The sequence below is a fragment of the Myotis daubentonii genome, chromosome 12 (genome assembly GCF_963259705.1).
Source record: "Myotis daubentonii chromosome 12, mMyoDau2.1, whole genome shotgun sequence".
NCBI classification, from domain to species: Eukaryota; Metazoa; Chordata; class Mammalia; order Chiroptera; family Vespertilionidae; genus Myotis; species Myotis daubentonii.
Window position 1 is genome coordinate 43,316,869 of NC_081851.1, and position 10,775 is coordinate 43,327,643.

Genomic DNA, 10,775 nt, shown 5'->3' on the forward strand with positions numbered 1-10,775 from the left:
TCTTTTGCAGATCACCAATTGCAAGATTTCTTTTCATAAGAACCAGTATATCAATTTTCTATTGGAAATACATTTTTAAAAGCACAAAAAAATTTAATCTCAAGCTCTACAGCTGTCAGAGAGATGAATGGCTAATCTGTTTGAAACAGCTGCCAGCAAATAAGAGGACCAAGTATCATTTCTCTCCTTGGTGAACTATCAGGCTTCTCTTGATGAATCTGGCATGTTACATGTGGCTGAAGTAGCTTCTCATTGTCAGGAACTGGTACAAACAGTTGTTTCTCTACCAATGGCTTATAATCTTGTTACCTAGGATGGAAGGATATTCTGAGTTGCTGCAGAGTACTTCATGCAGAGAATTGAATAAATTGCTGTTTTGTATTTATTTATTAAGGTGAAATTTACATGACATAAAACGTAGCCATTTTAAAGTAAACAATTCAGTAACATTTCATACATTCACAACATTGTTAAACCACCATTCATATTGAGTTCCAAAATATTTTTCTTGCCCCATAAAGACATCCTATACCTAACTACCTCCAGGCTCTGGCAACCATCAGTCTGCTCTCTGTCTCTATGAGTTTGTCTGTGCTGTATATTTCGTACAAATGGACTCATACAATATGTGACCTATCTGGCTTCTTTCACTTAACACATGTTCAAGGTTCATCTACTTTGTACCATGTATCAGCATTACATTCCTTTTTTATGATTGAACTAGAGGCCCAGTGCACGAAATTCATGCACTCGGTGGGGGTAGGGGCGTCCCTCAGCCCAGCCCGTACCCTCTCACAGTCGAACATCCTTAGTGCTGCCGCAGAGGTGGGAGAGGCTCCCACCACCGCCGCTGCGCTTGCCAGTCGTGAGCCCAGCTTCTGGCGCACTGACCACCAGGGGGCAGCTCCTGCATTGAGCATCTTTCCCCTGGTGGTCAGTGCACATCATAGTGACCAGTTCTTCCTCCATTTAGTTGATTTACATATTAGCCTTTTATTATATAGGATAATGTTTCATTATATGTTGATACCACAATTTATCCATTCATTCATCGATGAGTTGTTTTCACCTTTTGGCTATTGTGAATACTGCTGCTATGGACATTTATGTACATGCATTTGAGTACCTCTTTGCAATTCCTTTGTTTTTATACCTAGGAGTGAAACCACTGGGTCATACAATAATTCCATGTTTAACCTTTTGAGGAACGTTCAAACTGTTTTCCTACATTTACTTCTGAAAGGGAAAACCACAGCATTAATGAAATGAATTTGTCTTAGCAGGAGGAGCACAGCGCTCTAAATCTCTGAGGAGAATTCTGGAAAATCAAAGGGCACAGAACTGACTTGCCTCTGCTCCTGGATAGACAGAACCAAAATACACCCTGAATAAGGAAAGTAAGCACGGTCTCCATGAAGTACCAGGGGAAGAAATCTCAAATCATCCCCAAACTCCAGGTATGTTTTTGCAGTGGTTTCTTTGAGATGCTTCAATCAGTGCAGAATTATTGCCTTTTGGCCATGTTGCTACTATAATTAGCTGCAACCCAATTAAGAGAATTGCTAAAGGAAGAAGCCAATTCTGATGACGTTTATTCTGAGAAAAACCTGAAAAACAGTGTAAGGTTGCCAGAAGTCAGGTTTGTTCGGTTTCTTTCTGTCAGCATAAGGATCCACACTTTGACTAATTTTATGCAAGTTAATTGGTTAATTAATGTTTGATTAATTGTAACAATTTAATTATCATTGAATTATTACATAGGAAGTTATTTGCCTAAAAAGTTACTCTGTTGTTGATAAATTGGAAGAAGACTAATCTAATTTGCCTGTTGTAGAAATAGACTTATCTTTTTAAAAAATCCATGCCTATGTTCAGTTTTCTGAATGTCCCCATAGACATTTCCTTTTGTGATATTGATCTCAAAGATACAGTGGGGGCACTGGATGATATACACCCCACACCCATCCTATAGTGCTCATTAAAGGTAACATTACACTGTCTGATGTAGCAGACAGTTTACCATCCCTGTAACCCTATGCTTGATCAAGCGCTGCTGGTCGTGGTGTGCAATGGAATGACAACCATAACAGAGTTAAGTTGGAAGGAATTACAAACAAAAATCCTACTCTTTTTTGGAGGTTTCATTGAAGACCACCTAGCTGAGGTAATGTGCCCAAATACTGCACCCAGAAAATGAGCTCATCCATCATGGATTTTGCCATGTTCTAATTCAGAATTACCCCTGAGAATTACATAGCTATTACAGCCTGAGTGGCATGGCTGCCAGAGAATAAATCCTCAGAGAACCCTGGGTAGTCCGAGTCAGAGGAACCGCTCCTTGGCTGCTAATCCACTGTGCTAGAATAGTTCAGCCCTGATCCCTGACATTATGCTGCCTGAGTCACATGCTGTTGGAGATTGCTTCAAGTTTAAGTCGAAAGGCCAAAAGAGGACAGAGAGGTATGGCAGTTGGGGCTCCTCAGATGCACTCTTTGGTCAGATAGCATAGGAACAGATTAGGGAGAACAGACTGTGTGGAATCTCCTTCCTCGTGTGGAAAAAGACTTCTCCTTGAGGCAGGCTCCCAAATTCCTGAGAAGGGAATAATGATTATGTCTGTGGAGAAATAAAATGTCCCTGAAGTGGAATGTTTGAACCCAGTCACACATAAATGGTGGTAGCAACCAGGAGAGAGCCTGACACTTTAGGCTTCAACCATATTCAGGAGGATTTGGTTCATAGAAGAATTTACTACAAACCTTAAATCCAGTCTCTCTCGGGTTATCATCTTGATTTACTAAGCTAATTAGACCCGTAAAGTTTGATGAACATATTCTAAGAACAGAAGAAATTTGCATGAGAGTCAATAGTCTCTCAGAAATTTATCTTCTTGAGCTGTTAAAAAAAAGAACACCTCTTAATATATTAAGCTACTCTTGATATTTTTTAAAACCTTGAGAAATGTATCTTATCCAAGTTGATAACTCACAGCGATATTTTTAGATGATGCTTGCGTGCACTGCTTGCATAAACTTAGCCCAGCCTCCACCTCATATTAGAGCTAGTCAGGTGATGTCGTTTCAGCTGGCACACACAGCCCTTCCTTTTTGCTAGAGTGGAAGGCAAGTTCTTGGTAAACGTGCAAGGCTCATAAGACTAATGAAAGTTGCTTTGGCCCTTAATGAGATTCCGTTTCATTAAACCAAAATAGGAACCAGGGCATCACATCGACCTTGTGAAAGTTCCAAGAATTATTCTTGTCTTCAGTTCAAGGAAAATGAATTGCAGGACCTCAACAAAAACAGAAATCCATAAATGTTTTCATACCCACTAATCCTGTATTCTAACCCCAGCAGAAGTACCAAGGGAGTTTTGTAGAAGGGAAGTCTGGTTTCTCCAGTATTGGTCTCTAAAGGTCAGGACGTGTTTCAGCTTCTATCAGTAAACTTACTATCAATCCACAGACACAGTGTTTACTTCACCCTTTAAAAGCTATTTCTGTAACACATCTATTTCCAGCTTCTCAGTCTATGACTATAATGGAAAGTATCCATCCTTCCAGGTTATACCAAAATTAGGACAGCATTCTCTCCTACCAGCCTCCTTGCTGGAGTCACTTCTCTCAAAGGGCTCTCAACTATATCTGAAACTTTACTTGTGCTATTTTATAGATAAAGCTCTAAAAGAGAGCACCCATGCATCCCCCTCTGGACTTCTTCCCCCCCCCCCCCCCCCCCCGCTTAATCCTCAATCAAGGATATTTTTTCCATTGACTTTAGATAGATTAGAAGGAAGAGAGGGAGGGGAGGAGGAAGAGAGAGACATAGAAACATCAATGTGGGCGGGGATTGGGGATAGAACCTGCAACCCAGGTACGTACCTGTGACTGGGAATTGAACCCCAGGCGTTTGGTGTACAGGCAAATGCTCTAACCACTTAGAAATACTATCCAGGGCCATCTCTGGGCTTCTTAACTTACTGCTTTAACCTTCAGAAAAGTTCTGCTATCATGAGCTCAGTTCTCCCCATTGATGTCCACTGTTGTCCCACTTCAGCTTCAGGAAAGAAACGTTTTCCCTTGGTCCAAAATCAACATCTTAATCATGCTTCCTACTTCTTTGTTGGGGCTAAAATTCAGATAAAATGTCTTTCCAGGCTAGGGTCCCTTACCCCAGGGCCTCAAATGCTGGTTGTTTCCCTCTCTGAGCTTCTGTTGTCTCTGCTGCCATTCCTGACAAAACAAAACAAAACAGAGGCTTGATGTTGCTGCTACCCTGGGCAGAGTTCACTACCAATCTGAGCCTGCTCAGAGCCTCTCAATACCTCAAAGTCCAGGGCCAAATGGGTCCCTGATCCTGAGAGAGATAGAAGCTTCTCCTTTTATAGTTTATCATTTCCATTTTTTTCTACATGGGGATTATCTACTTTCTAGGATGACTGATGGTGGGAATATCCATTCTCTAAAGAAAAAGCCTATATTCATTTAATCATTAATTGAGCCTGGGGATGAGGATGAGGATGGAGGAGAGAAAAGGCACCTAAATATTTCATAAGGTTTTCAAATAAGGAGCTATTCATTTTTTATCTTACTTAATAATAGACAAACATGCAAATTGATGTCCCTCCATTACACCCACCAGCCAATCAGAGCAACTATGCAAAGTAACCCAACAAAGATGGCAGTTAATTTGCATACATAGGCACCCAGCAGCCTGGGTCCCTGGCCTGGGTCCAGGGAAAATCATTGGCACCCAGGTCACTCCAAGGTAGGCCCCGTGTGGGACCTGAGCAGCCTAGGAAGGGCCTGAGCCAGGGGGCTCCTGGGAGGGCCAAGCCAGCGATCGGAGCCAAAGGGGCCCCTGCCAAAGCCTAAAGCCTGGGCCAGAGGCTTTAGGCCTGGGCAAGGGCGGAGCCAGTGATCGGAGGAAGCTGGGGGTCTGCTGCCCAGGCCTAAAGCCTGGGCCAGAGGCTTTAGGCCTGGGCAGGGCGGAGCCGGCTATTGGAGTATCTGGAGGTCACCTGCCCAGCTTGGCTTTAGGCCTGGGCAGAGGCCGAGCCGGTGATCGGTGTGAACTACAGAGGAAATACCTTTTCTGACCACTCATTGGCTAAGCTCCCTGTATGCCACTGGTAATATTCTTAGTAACTTGGGTAATAAGAATCCCAAAAGGTGATCTAGGGTTTTTCCACCTCACTCCTGGAGAAAAAAAGAAGGTCCGCTGCTGGAGGGCTAAGAAATGTCATATTCTGACCTAGCCGGTTTGGCTCAGTGGATAATGCCTCAGCCTGCCAACCGCAGGGTCTGGGTTCAATTCTAACCAAGGGCATGCACCTAGGTTGCAGACTCCTCCCTGGCCGGGACCCAGGTCAAGGCTCTGTTTTTCCCTTTCTCTTCCACATTCTCTAAAAATCAATGGAAACATATCCTCAGGTGAGGATAAAAATAAAATAAAAAAAGAAATGTCATATCCTATGAAAGACACATCTTTAAAATGCCTAAAGAAAGTTGTCATTTTTTCATGGTGAAGGGACTGCAGTCCGTGTTGATGAAAACACGTTGGTGGCTGCAGTGACTGGCAGTGGCTGCAGCAGCGGGGTGATGGGGCTGGTGCCTTCCCCTGATCAGCCCGGTCGCCTCCCACAAAGGGAGGACAGACTGTGGCTTAGACCCGCTCCCCAAGGGGAGCAGGGATCAGGCCTAAGCCATCAGTAGGACATCCCCTGAGGGCTCCCAGTATGTGAGAGGGGGCAGGCTGGGCTGACGGACCCCCCCCCACATGAATTTCGTGCACCAGGCCCCTAGTGTTAATATAAAAATGTAGGGTTAAATACGTAAGGACAACCATTAGCAATATTAAAGACGGGAATCAAAGCACTAGATAGGAGAGAAAAGGAATAATAAAAATTTTACCATCTAGCAAAAATCAGGAAAGGAAAAATATGCAAACAAGAAAACATAAAAAGTTGGAAATAAAATATGAAAGGCATACCATATCCTTCTTCATTATTCATCTGGATTCATCTTTCCTCTCTCACACCCCATGTTTGTGTGGTTGATTTTTCCTTGGAAATAACTCTTGCATCTGGCTTTTTTCATTCCAACTACCACCCTTCTCATTCCCTTGGTCCTGTACTAATGCAGTAGCTCTAGCACAATGTATCCTACCTTGGCCTCACCACAGCAACTAGAGCAGTCATCATAAACATACTATTACACCCCTGCTCAAAAGGGCTCCCCATTCCTAACCATATACCCTTCTTATCTGATTTTCAAGACCTTCTATAATCTGACCCCAGCTAACTGTGTTTATCAATTCTAAAATATATTTTTAAAAATAAAAAGAACACTTAAAATATCTCTGAAATCAGAGTGCATCTTATTATTGATGGCGATCATGACATCAAAGATTTGATAAAATATGGTTCTTTTCTCAGTCCTTGCTTGGCTACAGGACACCTCTTTCTAGAAAACAGAACTTCTCATGTTGCTGTGCTATGATTCTTTCACAGGTCCAAACTTTTATTCAGACATTTTCCTCTGCCTGAGTGTTTCTCTCCCACAGCCTCCCTTCCTAAATGAGCCCATCTTTGTTCACTATCTCAGCTGGAATCAACCTTCCCTTTGAATCCTCTGAGTTGTTTTTTGTGGTTTTTTTTGGGGGGGGGGAGAGGAGGGGGCATGTTATAATTCCAGCAACTCTTATCACATAGTTCCTTTCAGTTAAATACTTGTGTACATATTTGGTCTGTACACAGGACTGCTAGAGTCCTGCAAATCCTTGAGAAGGCAGCTAAAATTGTGACATTTTCTGAAAGTCTATAGGTTTGTTTTGCTAATGCAATCCAGGACATTTCAAATAGTTTCTTTAAAAATCTGTGTCAGTAAGAGCTGTGAGTCAGAGGCCAGAAAACCATGGGATCAGCAAGAGATAAGATGCCCAGCTGGGATGGGGAGCTGCTAAGAGTGGCTGCTCTATGGGCAGGACTCACTGATTGGCCCTGTTCCTGGGAGTAGCCATTGCAAAGGTCAAGCTCTGAAAAAACATGTTGCTTAGAGTTTGCCAGCCTCTCCACCACCCTGTATTTCATCATGATGTCTTGAAAGGGTGGGGCCGAGTGACAGACTCTTAGTTTTTCAGTTTACCCTTCCCTCAGGAAGTCCAGATGAGACTGCAAGTCTAAGAACCCTGAGTTACCTCAACTGGCACCCACAGGGAAACTCTGAATGTAACCCAGCCCTGTTGGTGGGAGTAGCCTGGAAAGAGGACTGACTACGTGTGCACGTCATCGTCTGTGTATAATTCTTCTCTGTCGTTACTCATTTTGAATTCTCCCAAGTTATATGCATAAACCTTTGCTGCAATACATTTATAGGGATTTCTCCCAGTAGACTTTTATGGCCACAAGAAGATAAAAATTTGTTCAAATATTTTCTTGTTATTGCCATGATATTCTGTGGCTAAATTTTAAATGACTTGTGAAATTTCCTGCTCATTTATCCTCCCTAAGGCTAATGCCATTTTCAGTAAGGGTGTCCCAGTTGACCAACTTTCCGTGGGTAATCTCTCCAGCCTCAGTTTCTACCAGCTGAGGGGTTAGATTCAGAAGCTTGAAGCCCCTGCCAGCTTCAGCATTCTAACATCTGCTCGGGACTCTTCATAACCCACCTCCCAGGTTATTTAATGAGTTTGAAGCTCACTTTTCTCTGAGGCAAAGTGTGATCTGGGCATGTCCCTTGAAAGCCTTCCATAGGATATGACTGCTCTCCATGACTTCACACCAGAAGGCCTTGAGTAAAGATCACTATTGAGCTGATTTTGCCAAAAGAAACAGTTTTGTTTTAAGAATGTTTTCCTTCCCCAGTCGATGTGGCTCAGTTGGTCGAATGTGGTCCCATGCACTAAGAAGTTGCTGGTTTGATTCCGGTCACGGCACATGCTAGGGTTGCAGGCTCGATGACTGTTTCTCTCTTGTTGATGTTTTTCTCTCTCCCTTGCCCTTCTTCTCTCTCTAAAAAATCAATGAAAACATAAAAAAGAATGTTTCCTCACTTAAAAAGTCTTAAGTGGTTATTACAGACAATGTATACAATATAGAAAACTATAAAGAAGGAAATAAGAATCACTTAAACTCTGACCTCTCATTATTAATACTATGGCATGTATCCTTACAATAATTTTTCTTTCCATCTATAATCACATGATTTTAAAATGTTTGATAGAAAATCGGAACCATACTTTTCAAGCTGAGTTAATATCCTGGGTGCTGGTTATATGACTGTGTTCATTATGTGAAAATACAATGAACTATACACTCATGATAAGTGTACTATTTTGTATGCATGATGTACTTCAATAAAACATCTAAATAAACATTTTATATTAATAAACTGAATTAGACACAGGAAGATCCATCTCTGTTAAGACTAGTGGTTCTTTTCGAGATCTACCAGATTTAGCAAATAAAAATACAGGATGCCCAGTTAAAGTTGAATTTCACATAAACAACAAATTATTTTTTAGTATAAGTATGTCCCATGTAATATTTGGGACATGTTTATACTAAAACAGTGTTCATTGCTTATCTGGAAGTCAAAGATACTGACCATCCTGAATTTTATCTGGCAGCCCTAGTCTTAAATCTTCTAAATATATATATTTTATTTAATGAGAAAGTAAAAACGGATATGTATTAAATGGTATATATTCAGGACATATAGTCTTAGAAGGAAATATTAAAATGTGTAAGTAAAGTGTAGGAGACAGAACTGAGAAAATAAGTGCTCTAGTTTTTAATTTTCTTTATTCCTCCTTCATTTCATACCTCTCTTCTGTTGTGTTTGATTTCTCATTCCCACATTCATGTCAATAAAAAGGAGACAAATAAGCCAAAGAGATAAGATAGTGTCAAAATAATTTACGCTTTCATTTATTGAGTTTGAATTTGCAGCTCTGTTGCTGCCGTTTCTGAAAATTTCATTTCTGACTTGTCTGTGTTCTTGTTTCCTATTTTTTAGTAAAAATATAACTGTTTTCTATTTCACTCTTTTTCAGAACTCTGTAACCTTTGCCCAGATGGAAGTTGAACCCTTCGCAGTATAATCAGTGTTTTTTTTTTTTTAAGGCTAAACTTGAAAAATCTACTTATTGATCTCAGACAGGTCATTTTCCCCTTTTCTCTTTCCAACAGTGTTAACTCATATGTGCCTGGTACATTTCAACTATGGTTCTTACAATTGGTAGCTTTGAACCAAGTTTTCAGAATCCATCTCACTTCCTTTTCTATGCTTCCCACTCTTAAAGGTGAGGAAATTCCAATACAAATTATTTAGTACAACTAGACTCTGTCAGTAAATGGAATCAAGTCCCAAAGGTTTTATGCTTTGACACATTTCCATTATATATGGGTGGTAATAAAGTGAAATTATTTCCTGCTTCCCCAAAGGCTTCCAGGTCATAATTTTGAACACCCAGAGTGTTACCACTTTAGAGTAAAATTCTCAAATCAAAAAGCATTTAAGCAGTAAGTACATCTCCTAAAATACTTGAGAAGAGGATGAAGGAGAAAAAGAAGGAAACTGCATATCATAAGGTGTCTCAACAAACCATATTTGGAACCATTGCTTTAACTTTCTTTTAGAAAGTTAGTGGTTTTTCTGCAATATTGCCAACTAATGTATATTTCTGCTTGAATCACTTCACTAATTGTTGATCCAGTGATTTCTAAATGATTCCAGGCAACAACTTTTACTAATTATTTTTCACATAGGTGATTGAATTGACTGGTTATCTTGTTGTCATGGAGACTAAACCTTTTAAAAATTATATACTAGTATATAATTTATATATATTACTCCTGTGTTAATAACTTTTACTATTAGCAGTTACCTTCACTAAGGAGGGAAGGCAGAATGATAAAGGCCTAATACATATGTGCACAGGAGAATTTAAAAATGCACAAAGACACATTAGCATGAAAGCATCACAAATTATGCAAAAGAAAGCATTATGAAACCATATTGGTATAGATACATAAATCAAATAGCTCTGAATTTTTCAGTAAACTTCTTTCATAAGCAAAACCACAATGAGATATCACCTGACACCTGTCAGAATGGCTATCATCAATAAGTCAACAAGTGTTGGCGAGGATGTGCACTATTGATGGGAATGTAGATTGGTGCAGCTACTGTGGAAAACAGTATGGAGTTTCCTCAAAGAATTAAATATGAATCGCCCACAGATGATTCCAGGATCTGGTGGCATTTGCTTCTTGGTCACCACCAAACTCGACCAGAAAAAAAAAAAATTGAAAATGGAACTGCCTTTTGACCCACGATCCCACTTCTGGGAATACATCCTAAGAAACCCGAAACACTAATTCAAAAGAATATATGCACCCCTATGTTCATTGCAGCATTATTTACAATAGTCAAGATCTCAAACAGCCTAAGTACCCATCAGTAGATGAGTGGATAAAAAAGCTGTGGTGCATTTACACAATGAAATATCACTCAGCAGTAAAAAAAAAAAAAAAAAAAAAAAAAAAAAAGGAAATCTTACCTTTTGTAACAGCATGGATGAACCTGAAGATTATTATGCTAAGTGAAATAAGGCAGTCAGAGAAAGACAAGTATCATCTGATTTCACTTATATGCGGAATCGAATGAATGAAATAAACTAACAAACAAAATAGGAACAGAGGCATGGATACATGGAACAGACTGACAGCCATCAGAGGGGAGGGTGGTTGGGGGACTGGATGAAAGAAGGTGA

At 40.4% G+C, this 10,775-nt stretch overlaps 1 long non-coding RNA gene across 2 annotated transcripts in view; it reads left to right on the forward strand.

The window, feature by feature from the left end:
• The window catches only part of LOC132213813 (uncharacterized), a 29,902-nt gene extending 19,346 nt beyond the window's left edge, over positions 1–10,556 (forward strand). Inside the window, exons 2-3 of one of the 2 annotated variants that reach the window (XR_009448069.1) lie at positions 1,284–1,457; positions 9,054–10,556. This is a non-coding gene — a long non-coding RNA (uncharacterized LOC132213813). Of the gene's footprint in view, positions 1–1,283; positions 1,458–7,155; positions 8,530–9,053 lie in introns of those variants that run through there. The other variant, XR_009448070.1, reaches the window with a different exon arrangement.
• The last annotated feature ends 219 nt before the right edge of the window (positions 10,557–10,775 follow it).